Raw genomic sequence first — 11,242 nt, forward strand, 5'->3', positions numbered from 1 at the left:
GCCTGCCTCCTTCTCCCTTATCTCGTCACCACACAAGCCTCGCCGCGCCTCAACTTATTTCTCGCCCTTGAGTTTGTACGGTACGACGCAAATGAACCCTCACGTCCAAATCCCTTAAATCGATACCCTATAATCTCCGATCCCGATCAATTCAGACCTTCAATCCGTTTGGCACACCGCGAAAAACGTGATCCCAGCTGGGATCAATCACTACTCTCACTGACTAATTTGGCCCACCTGTCATATCCATCCTCTATCTCAATCCTCTTCCTCTCGTGCATTGGCCGACATTGTCGATGGCGTACAGACGGTCATGAGCACAAACATGATGGCGATAGGGCTCAACTCCATATGCGGTGGGCAATGTCCAACAAGGACGACGTAGGGTTTAAAACAGACTTCACACAAGCGTCTCGCTAGAGATTGCAGTTGCCTCCAATCTCTGTCTGCACGTGGCCGCCTGTGGGGGGCACCCGCAAAGGGAGCTGCAACCGGTGGTGAGTGAAGCCGTGACCGACGTCGACATGCTGGAATCGATACTGCACTATGCTGGAATCGTTGGCGCGTCGTGTTGCAACCGTGGGTGCGTCGTGTTGCAACCGCCTCCGCCAGAAGCTACGACCATGTGTCTGATGTGTTGAAACTAGGACCAACAATGCTGGAACGGGGAGTCCAACGTGCTAGAACCGGTGGCGCGCCGTGCTACGTCTGCCTGCACCAGGGAAGCTGCAACCTTGCGTGTGACGTGCTGAATGCTAGAACTAGCATCGGCAAATGCTAAAACTGGGGGTGACAAATGCTAGTAGCGGCGCCATTAATGTTGGGACCGGAGGTAATAAAGTTGAAAGCAACATTGATAAAAGCTACTACTGGCGAATAAAAAGCTGGAAATGATGAATTAAAATGATCTACTAACAAAGAAAATTGTTGCGACTGGTGACAAAAGAGCTAGAACCGGTGTTGAGAAAAGTTGCAATCGGCGAAATTAAACAAAAGCCGCAAGAGGAGTACGGCGGTGCTGCAAATCCTCGGTGGCGATGACGGCATTTCAAGTACTGGAAGCTAACCACCGCTGAATCAAAAAGTTGTATTCCAGCGTGCTGTTGTGGCGACCACCATTCTGGAATTTGAAAGTTGCAATCGGTGTGCTCCGAGCAGCTAGTCGTCCAGGAGCCATGAGCCTATTTGCCGCAACCGCCGGTGAATGTGCTACATCCATGGACGGGGGCTGCACTGGATGTGCGGTGAGGGGTTGTGCGCTGGCGTGTCGGGGGTGCAGCGAGGCCATGGAGGTGGGGCGGTGTGATGTCGTGCAAGTGCACATGACTGTTGTAGCACTTTCATGATTAGTAAAGTGTCGAACCCACAAGGGACGGAAAGGAAGGCACTACAAACCTCGTAATTACACTGGCACTTACGCGGTTTCATACACAACCAACTAGAGTTTGGAAAAAGTATACTCTACCGATTGCTAGGGAAGCGGAATAAAAGAGTATTGTCTAAACTACAAACAGAAAGTAAAAACAGGAGATAAAAATATACTACGCTAGTAGAGTGCTTAAGCGGTAAAGCATTCTCAAGGGTTTCGAAATCATCATTACTAATATGTGAACTATCGTATCTCTAATCATCTCCTGATGTGCATAAGTGAGCGTTCTTCGATACAAAACATGTTCTACTCTAGGTAGACTTCATACCACATACGCCACCAACCATAGTCTCCCCACGCCGGTTATCGCATGCGGTCAATTAAGGGTTTTCCCGTGAACGCAACTAGATATGGGTTAACTTATTACTCCCCTACGAATTGCAAAGGCTCGAAACTGTTTTTTTTACTGTCACCTCTAATTACCTCGACATCTTAACGTCTACAACGATAGTAATATGTTTCACGGCCAATTGTAGCGATAACGCGAGTGAGGCCTCCTCACAACATTGGTGAAGGCTACTAACTCGAATCATGAACAAGAATTATAATTGAACCGCATCAAGTGACACTACTCAAACAGGTAAATGGTACACAAAAAAGGAGAGGGTCAAGTTACAAGTCCACATCGGGCCGGTGGAGGGAGAAGGAATGATGTAGATGGAGATGGTGTCACCGGTAGTGGTGCCCAGTGGCGGAGCCTCCTCTTCTTCCCTTGATCTTGTCTCTTATACTATGGAGGTGGAGATGGGGCAGCAATGGATATTGATCTTGGATGTGTGTTGTGGATGAAAACAGCTCACGAGGGTATGGAGACGTATTTATAGGAGCTCTCCCAAGCCTTCTCCGTGGATGTAAGTTCTCTCCTTTGATTCAAGGGACTCAAGATGAGTCAAATCCTCTCCTAAACCCTTCCTTTGGTATGATACGCTAGCGCAAAACAAAAAAAATTCTATGCGTGAACTAGGAGCATGGAGTGGTGATAGATCATGGGATCGGGTTTTACCACTAGACGACCAGTCATAATAGCAGAAGTAGAGTTGGCGATGCATGTTCCTCGTGGTTCCCTTCGTCGACACGTTAAAGGTACAACCCTTACAAGGTATCCGCGTGTGCATGGAGAAAAACCTTACAAGGTAGTCGGTCTACCCGTCCCTCTAGCAGCCTCCCCTACGTCACCCCTAATGCCCTAGCACGGTCACCGTCCAGACCCATGCGAGGAAGATGCGGCACCCGTCCGCCGGCGAGGTTCGCCGGATCGATCGCACCCACCGCCGAAGAAGGCCTCTAAAGGGGCCAGCGCCCTGACCTGCACCACTGGCGTGACGCTGGAATGCCCCACCGCAGGAATCGTCATCGGAGCCACCTCTTGAAGCGCCGCCCCACCACCTGCCGCAGGTCACGACAGGGGGTGGGCGCCCGCATCCCGTGCCGCCACATCCCACTCCACCCGTCTTCGGCGCTGGCTGCATCACCTCCACCAGCAGAGATGGACAGCCCAACAAGAGGCGAGAACCACCACCTTGATGCCCACCGCACCGCCGCCAGGAGCTCGTCGCTGACCACTCCGCAACACGCCGCTTCCCCTCCCGTGTGGCTGCTGACCCTGCCGCTCCCCGTTCCGAGCTGCTTCCTCTTGACCCCGTCGGACTCGCTTCGCTTACGACGGTGAGACGATGTTGGTGACTGCAAGACCGTGGTGGCGCATATTGGTGGTCGGCAAGTATGGCAGAGCGCGATTGTTCGTCTGGGGTCGTGATGGGTTGGCGGTTAGGAGAGATCCTTGTCGGCTTGACCGGCACCGACGCGGTGATGCCCGTGGGCGCTGTCGGGCCTTCCTGAAGGGCGTCGGATATACCCCTTTGCCCACGTCCCTTCGCTAGGGATGGCAATTTTATCCATGGACATGGATACCCATGGATATCTGACCCGAATGGATAGGATTTGGATATGCTTTTGTGCTCATGGGTGATGTCTACAACACAACCTTCTTCTTGTAGACGTTGTTGGGCCTCCAAGTGCAGAGGTTTGTAGGACAGTAGCAAATTTCCCTCAAGTGGATGACCTAAGATTTATCAATCCGTGGGAGGCATAGGATGAAGATGGTCTCTCTCAAACAACCCTGCAACCAAATAACAAAGAGTCTCTTGTGTCCCCAACACACCCAATACAATGGTAAATTGTATAGGTGCACTAGTTCGGTGAAGCGACAGTGATACAAGTGCAATATGGATGGTAGATATAGGTTTTTGTAATCTGAAAAATATAAAAACAGCAAGGTAACAAGTGGTAAAAGCGAGCATAAACGGTATTGCAATGGTAAGAAACAAGGCCTAGGGTTCATACATTCACTAGTGCAAGTTCTCTCAACAATAATAACATAATTGGATCATATAACTATCCCTCAACATGCAACAAAGAGTCACTCCAAAGCCCTAATAGCGGAGAACAAACGAAGAGGTTATGGTAGGGTACGAAATCACCTCAAAGTTATCCTTTCTGTTCTATCTATTCAAGAGTCCGTAGTAAAATAAAATGAAACTATTCTTTCCGTTCAATCTATCATAGAGTTCATACTAGAATAACACCTTAAGACACAAATCAACCAAAACCCTAATGTCACCTAGATACTTCAATGTCACCTCAAGTATCCGTGGGCATGATTATACGATATGCATCACACAATCTCAGATTCATCTACTCAACCAACACAAAGTACTTCAAAGAGTGCCCCAAAGTTTCTACCGGAGAGTCAAGACGAAAACATGTGCCAACCCCTATGCATAGGTTCATGGGCGGAACCCGCAAGTTGATCACCAGAACATACATCAAGTGGATCACGTGATATCCCATTGTCACCACAGATAAGCACGACAAGACATACATCAAGTGTTCTCAAATCCTTAAAGACTCAATCCGACAAAACAACTTCAAGGGGAAAACTCAATTCATTACAAGAGAGTAGAGGGGGAGAAACATCATAAGATCCAGCTATAATAGCAAAGCTCGCGATACATCAAGATCGTGCCATAGAGAGAACGCGCGCGCGCGCGAGAGAGAGAGAGAGATCAAACACATAGCTACTGGTACATACCCTCAGCCCCGATGGTGAACTACTCCCTCCTCGTCATGGAGAGCGCCGGGATGATGAAGATGGCCACCGGTGAGGGGTTCCCCCTCCGGCAGGGTGCCGGAACGGGCTCCCGAGAGGTTTTTGGTGGCTATAGAGGCTTGCGGCGGCGGAATTCCTGATCAATTGTTGTCTTTGATGTTTTTAGGGTATATGGGAATATATAGGCGAAAGAAGTCGGTCGGGGAAGCCACGAGTGGCCCACGAGGGTGGAGGGCGCACCCAGGGGGGTGTGTGCGCCCCCTGCCTCATGGCCTCCTCGAAGCTTCCCTGACTTGCACTCCAAGTCCCCTGGATTGCTTCCGTTCCAAAAATAATGCTCCCGAAGGTTTCATTCCGTTTGGACTCCGTTTGATATTCCTTTTCTTCGAAACACTGAAATAGGCAAGAAAACGACAATATGGGCTGGGCCTCCGGTTAATAGGTTAGTCCCAAAAATAATATAAAAGTGTATAATAAAGCCCATAAACATCCAAAACACATAATAATATAGCATGAATGCTTCATAAATTATAGATACGTTGGAGACGTATCAGCAACCCCAAGCTTAATTCCTGCTCGTCCTTGAGTAGGTAAATGATAAAAGAAAGAATTTATGAAGTGTGAATGCTAGCAGGTGCACAATTTTGATCAATGATAATTTCAATCACCTTTTCTAGCATGAATATATGTCATAACAGTAGTTCATCTCATAAAACTTCTCACGATCAAGTAACAAGCTATTCACATGTTAAAGCATAGACCATAAACTTTCTAGAAAACTAGCAAACTTCATTCTCAGTCATCAAACAATTACAATTCATCTTATTTTCAAGAAGGGTCTATGTCAGAGCTTTGATTAGCAAACTCCACATAATCAACTATCATATAGTCTTCTACAATTGCTAACACTCATGCAAATACTTATGGTTATGGAGTTTTAATCGGACACTGAGAAAGATAGGGGCTTATAATTTCGCCTCCCAACGTATTCACTTTTGGGTGATGTCAACAATAATAGTTCATGCTAACTTACATCCAATTGGATATATATATATATATATATATATATATATATATGTATATATATATATGTATATATATATATATATATATATATATATATATATATATATCATGATCTTTCCAACACGAGGTGCTTGCCAAAGGATAAAATGAAAAAGGGAAAGGTGAAGATCACCTTGACTCTTGCATAAAGTAAAATATAGGCCCTTCGCAGAGGGAAGCAGGGATTTGCAGAGGTGCCAGAGCTCGATTTGAAATAGAGATGAAAATAATTTTGAGAGGTATGCTTCCATTGTCAACATAACAACCAAGAGTTCCCAATATCTTCCATACTACATACATTATAGGCGGTTCCCAAACAGAATGGTAAAGATTTTACTCCCCCTCCACCTACAATCACACTCCACGGCTTGTCCGAAACAACGGGTGCCGTCCAACTAACATCAATCCTGGGGGAGTTTTGTTTGCAATTATTTTGATTTGATTTTGATCTTTTTGATCATGGGACTGGGCATCCCGGTTACTAGCCATTTTTCTCGTGAATGATGAGCCGAGTCCACTCATCTTGAGAATAACCCACCTAGCATGGAAGATACTGACAGCCCCTAGTCGCTACATGAGCGATTCGGGCATACAAAACAGATTATTATTTGAAGGTTTAGAGTTTGGCACATGCAAACTTACTTGGAACGGCAGGTAAATACCGCATATAGGTAGGTATGATGGACACTCATGGCAAAAACTGGGTTTAAGGATATTTGGAAGCACAAGTAGTATCTCTACTTGGTGCAAGTAATTTTGGCTAGCATGAGGGGGAAAGGCAAGCTCAACATGTTTGAATGATCCATGACAATATACTTTAACTGAGATGTGAGAAAACATAACCCATTACGTTGTCTTCCTTGTCCAACATCAACTCTTTAGCATGTCATACTTAATGAGTGCTCACAATTATAAAAGATGTCTAAGATAGTATATTTATATGTGAAGTCTCTCTTCCTTCAATATTATTTCATGAATTGTTCAAATGACCAATACAATGCTTGCTAACCTACAATAAATTTACAACCTCTACTTCTTAGATGTGAAGTCATTACTCCCCATGGGATAAGCAAATGAAACATATATAATTTCAGATTTATGACATTCAACTCATTCAACCATTTACTCATAGAATATAAGTGAAGCACACGAGTAAATGACAAACTACTCCAAAAAGATATAAGTGAAGACCAATGAGTAGCTAAATAATTATGTAACTATGTGAAGACTCTCTCTCATTTAAGAATTTCAGATCTTGGTATTTTATTCAAACAGCAAGCAAAATAGAATAAAATGACATTGCAAGGATAGCACAACTCCATGGATGTGAATTTTGGTACAATGCCCGAACCCGAGCCAATTAGTCATGGGCAGGGCATGGATATAATCTTGTACCCGTGGCTATACCCAAACCCGACCCAATAGTATGCATTAATGGGCAAAAATCTACTATCCCTACCCCGCAGTCACATGTCCCACTGCAATTTTACATGTTGTTATGTAAAACATGCAAAATAAATTGCACAATCCCCACCATAACTTTTATTAGTTGACAATCCATCCCTGCTAACATTCTCCAGCGCCCCTCCCTTATTTCATCTCCTCGTTAAATGACTCGTCATTCTCATCTTAAAAAAAATACTAAATGATATTAGGTTGTTAGTGGGCGTTGATTTACCATAAATTGATGTTTATAATAAGTGAATCCTAGCTTGCCACGACGTGAAGAATGGAAGAGCTTCTGTTAACATTGTGTTATGTCTTATTTATATGTCTTGAGAGGAACCAATGGATATCCAGTGGGTATGGATATCCAGTGGGTATGGATATCCATCGGGTTTGGACATCGACACAATTTTCACCCATGGATTTTTTCATGGGCGGGCAAAGACTGTCTCCATGGATATGGATATGGATTTGATATTGTTCAACCAGATCCAAACCCGACCCATTGCCATCCTTACCCTTCGCGTATCGGGGGAAACCCCAGAACATGTCAGGGTAGTAGCGTTGTTGTTGCCGCGTTCCTTCTTGAAGGTGTTTCTTGGTATGCGGCGGTCCGGGGTGCTAGGAGCGTGGTGGAGTTCTTCGGCGGGCGCAGCCGTTTCGAGTTATCTTCGTTTTGTTGATCTGCCGTTGTCGGCATTTGTTGCTTTTGTATTTTCTCTTTCATTTCTTTTGGGCGTTGTCGGTGTCAAAACCGGCAGATCTTGGGTAGGGGGGCCCCAAGCTATATGTCTGAGGATCGGTGGTAACTATGATCAAAAGGAAATAGTGTTTACCCAGGTTCGGGCCCTCTTAATGGAGGTAAAACCCTACTCTTGCTTGATTATATTCGAAGGGTATAGGGGTTACAAGAGTTGATCTACCACGAGATCGTATTGGCTAACCCTAGTTTGGCTAGCTTAGTAATGTTGTGATCCTGCCTCTGATCTAACCCTTTGGTTTATATAGACACCGGAGGGGCTTAGGGTTGTACAAAGTCGGTTTAACAGAAAGGAAATAACATATTCGGACACATAAACTTGCCATCCACGTATACGGGAGTCCCTACTGGACACGAGAGGTGATCTTCTGTCTTGTATCTTGACGGCCCATCAGTCCGGCCCATATCCAATAGACCGGACGCCCGAGGACCCCCTAGTCCAGGACTCCCACAGTAGCCCCTGAACCAGTCTTCAACGACGACGTGTTCGGCGCGCGAATTATCTTTGGCATCGCGAGGCGGGTTCCTTGAATAATACACATCAGTTTTCCTCCGTAAGGGAATTGTATCCGGCTTTGCATAGTTAACACAACCATTAGCCGCGAAGGCAGGATATAAAAAAAAAGAATAGTGTCTTTTACTGACAACTTTTTTCAGCGAAGCGTCAGACTTGACCCTTCGATGTTTTGAACCGTTTTTACATCCCGCGTTCCATGTTTCGAGGCCAAGCCCCATTGGCCTGTCCTGTCAAAACAGAGATCGTGCCCACTTAATACGGGATTGCTCATCAATAAAATTTGGATAATCCAACCGTTTACGGCGCACACTTTCATTGGGAATAGGCGAGCTTCAAGGTGCAAGTGGGGGACGGTTGGCATTTTTGCCGCCTATAAGAGGGCAATGGATTTCTCTTTTCTTCCCCACGCCTTCCAGTCTCCTCTGCCTTCCAGCTCCCAAGCTCTCAGCGCCCGAAAAGTTTCTATCTTTCTCACCACCACCACCACCTCCTCCGACCATGACCGGATCCGGTTCCAAAGGCAAGTGGGAGGCCTCCTCCGTCACGGAGAAGGAGATAAAGGATCTACGGAGTGCGGGATACCTCACCGCCACCATCACGCATAGGATCCCTCCCAAGGGTCAGATCATTCCCACTCCGGAGCCAGGCGAAAGGGTCGTCTTCTTTCCCCATTTCCTTAGAGGGTTAGATTTTTCCACTCCACACATTCGTCTGCGGCCTTATGTTCTACTACGAGCTAGATTTCCATGATCTAGCCCCGAACTCCTTCCTCCACATCTTGGCGTTTATCGTCATGTGTGAGGCTCTTCTCCACATCCACCCACACTTTGGCATGTGGCTGAAGGTCTTAAATGTGAAGCCGAATGTGGTCGACGGGCAGCACGCGAACTGCAGTGGAGCTATGATCAGCAAGCTGCCCAACGCCACGTGGCCCAAGGGGGCCTTCGTGGAGACCGTCAAGATCTGTCAACAAGTGTGGTTTTATATCACCGAGCCGCGCCGCACTAAGTGGGCGACGATCCCTGATACGTCTCCAACGTATCTACTTTTCCAAACGCTTTTGCCCTTGTTTTGGACTCTAACTTGCATGATTTGAATGAAACTAACCCGGACTGATGTTGTTTTCAGCAGAACTGCCATGATGTTGTTTTATGTAGAAAAGAAAAGTTCTCGGAATGTCCTGGAAATCCACGGAGGCACTTTTTTGGAATTAATAAGAATTTTTGGCGAAAGAATTAATGACAGGGGGCCCACAGCCTGTCCACGAGACAGGGGGCGCCCCCCAGGGCGCGGCCTCCTACCTCGTGGGCCCCCTGGATCTCCTCCGACCTCAACTCCAACTCCATATATTCCGTCTCGGGGAGAAAAAATCAGAGAGAAAGTTTCATCTGTTGGAAATATGCCCCAGAGGCAATAATAAAAGTATTATTATTATATTTCTTTGTTCATGATAATTGTCTTTTATTCATGCTATAACTGTATTATCCGGAAATCATAATACACGTGTGAATACATAGACTATAATATGTCCCTAGTGAGCCTCTAGTTGACTAGCTCGTTGATCAACAGATAGTCATGGTTTCCTGGCTATGGACATTGGATGTCATTGATAACGGGATCACATCATTAGGAGAATGATGTGATGGACAAGACCCAATCCTAAGCATGGCACAAGATCGTGTAGTTCGTTTGCTAGAGCTTTTCCAATGTCAAGTATCTCTTCCTTAGACCATGAGATCATGTAACTCCCGGATACCGTAGGAGTGCTTTGGGTGTATCAAACGTCACAACATAACTGGGTGACTATAAAGGTGCACTACAGGTATCTCCGAAAGTGTCTGTTGGGTTGACACGGATCGAGACTGGGATTTGTCACTCCGTATGACGGAGAGGTATCTTTGGGCCCACTCGGTAATGCATCATCATAATGAGCTCAAAGTAACCAAGTGGTTGGTCACGGGATCATGCATTACGGTACGAGTAAAGTGACTTGCCGGTAACGAGACTGAACAAGGTATTGAGATACCGACGATCGAGTCTCGGGCAAGTAACGTACCGATTAACAAAGGGAATTGTATACGGGGTTGTTTAATCCTCGACATCGTGGTTCATCCGATGAAATCATCGAGGAGCATGTGGGAGCCAACATGGGTATCCAGATCCCGCTGTTGGTTATTGCCCGAGAGTCGTGTAACGCCCCGGATTCGATGCGCCAAGTGTCTGCCAGTTATTCGCCGTCGTTGCCATGTCATTTGCTTGCGTGTTGCACTTTTCCATGTCATCTTATGCATTTCATATCATGTCATCATGTGCATCTCATTTCGCATTTGTGTTCGTTTCATGCATCCGAGCATTTTCCCCGTTGTCCGTTTTGCAATCCGGCACTCCTATGTCCTCCGGCGTCCCCTTTTTGTCTCTCATTGTGAGAGGGTATTAAACGTTCTCGGAATGGCCCGAGGTTTGCCAAGCGTCCTTGGTATATCACCGGTAGACCGCCTGTCAAGTTTCGTGCCATTTGGAGGTCGTTTGATACTCCAACGGTTAACCGGGTAACCGCAAAAGCCTCCTTCTCTTTGCATCCCAACACCCCTTCCAAAGTGGCCCAAAACCCATCTAACTCCCCTCCATGCTCTCGGCCGTTCGATCACGATCGTGTCGGCAAAAACCGTGCTCCATTTGGACTCTCCTAGCTCCCTCTACCTATAAATATGTGCCCCTCCCCGAAATTCTCGCAGTCTAGCCCTAGCTTCGTCCTCCTCGCGCCGCCGGACGAAATCCCCTCCGCGCCCGGACATGTCCAGCCGCCGCGCCGGACGAATAGCGCGCTGCCACGTCACCCCGCCGGCTTACTCTCTCTCCTCCCACCGCCGCGGCCCGCCCGGCCCACGGCCGGCCCACCCCGGGCCGCGCCGGGCC

This window comes from Triticum dicoccoides, chromosome 2B (assembly GCF_002162155.2).
Source record: "Triticum dicoccoides isolate Atlit2015 ecotype Zavitan chromosome 2B, WEW_v2.0, whole genome shotgun sequence".
NCBI classification, from domain to species: domain Eukaryota; kingdom Viridiplantae; phylum Streptophyta; class Magnoliopsida; order Poales; family Poaceae; genus Triticum; species Triticum dicoccoides.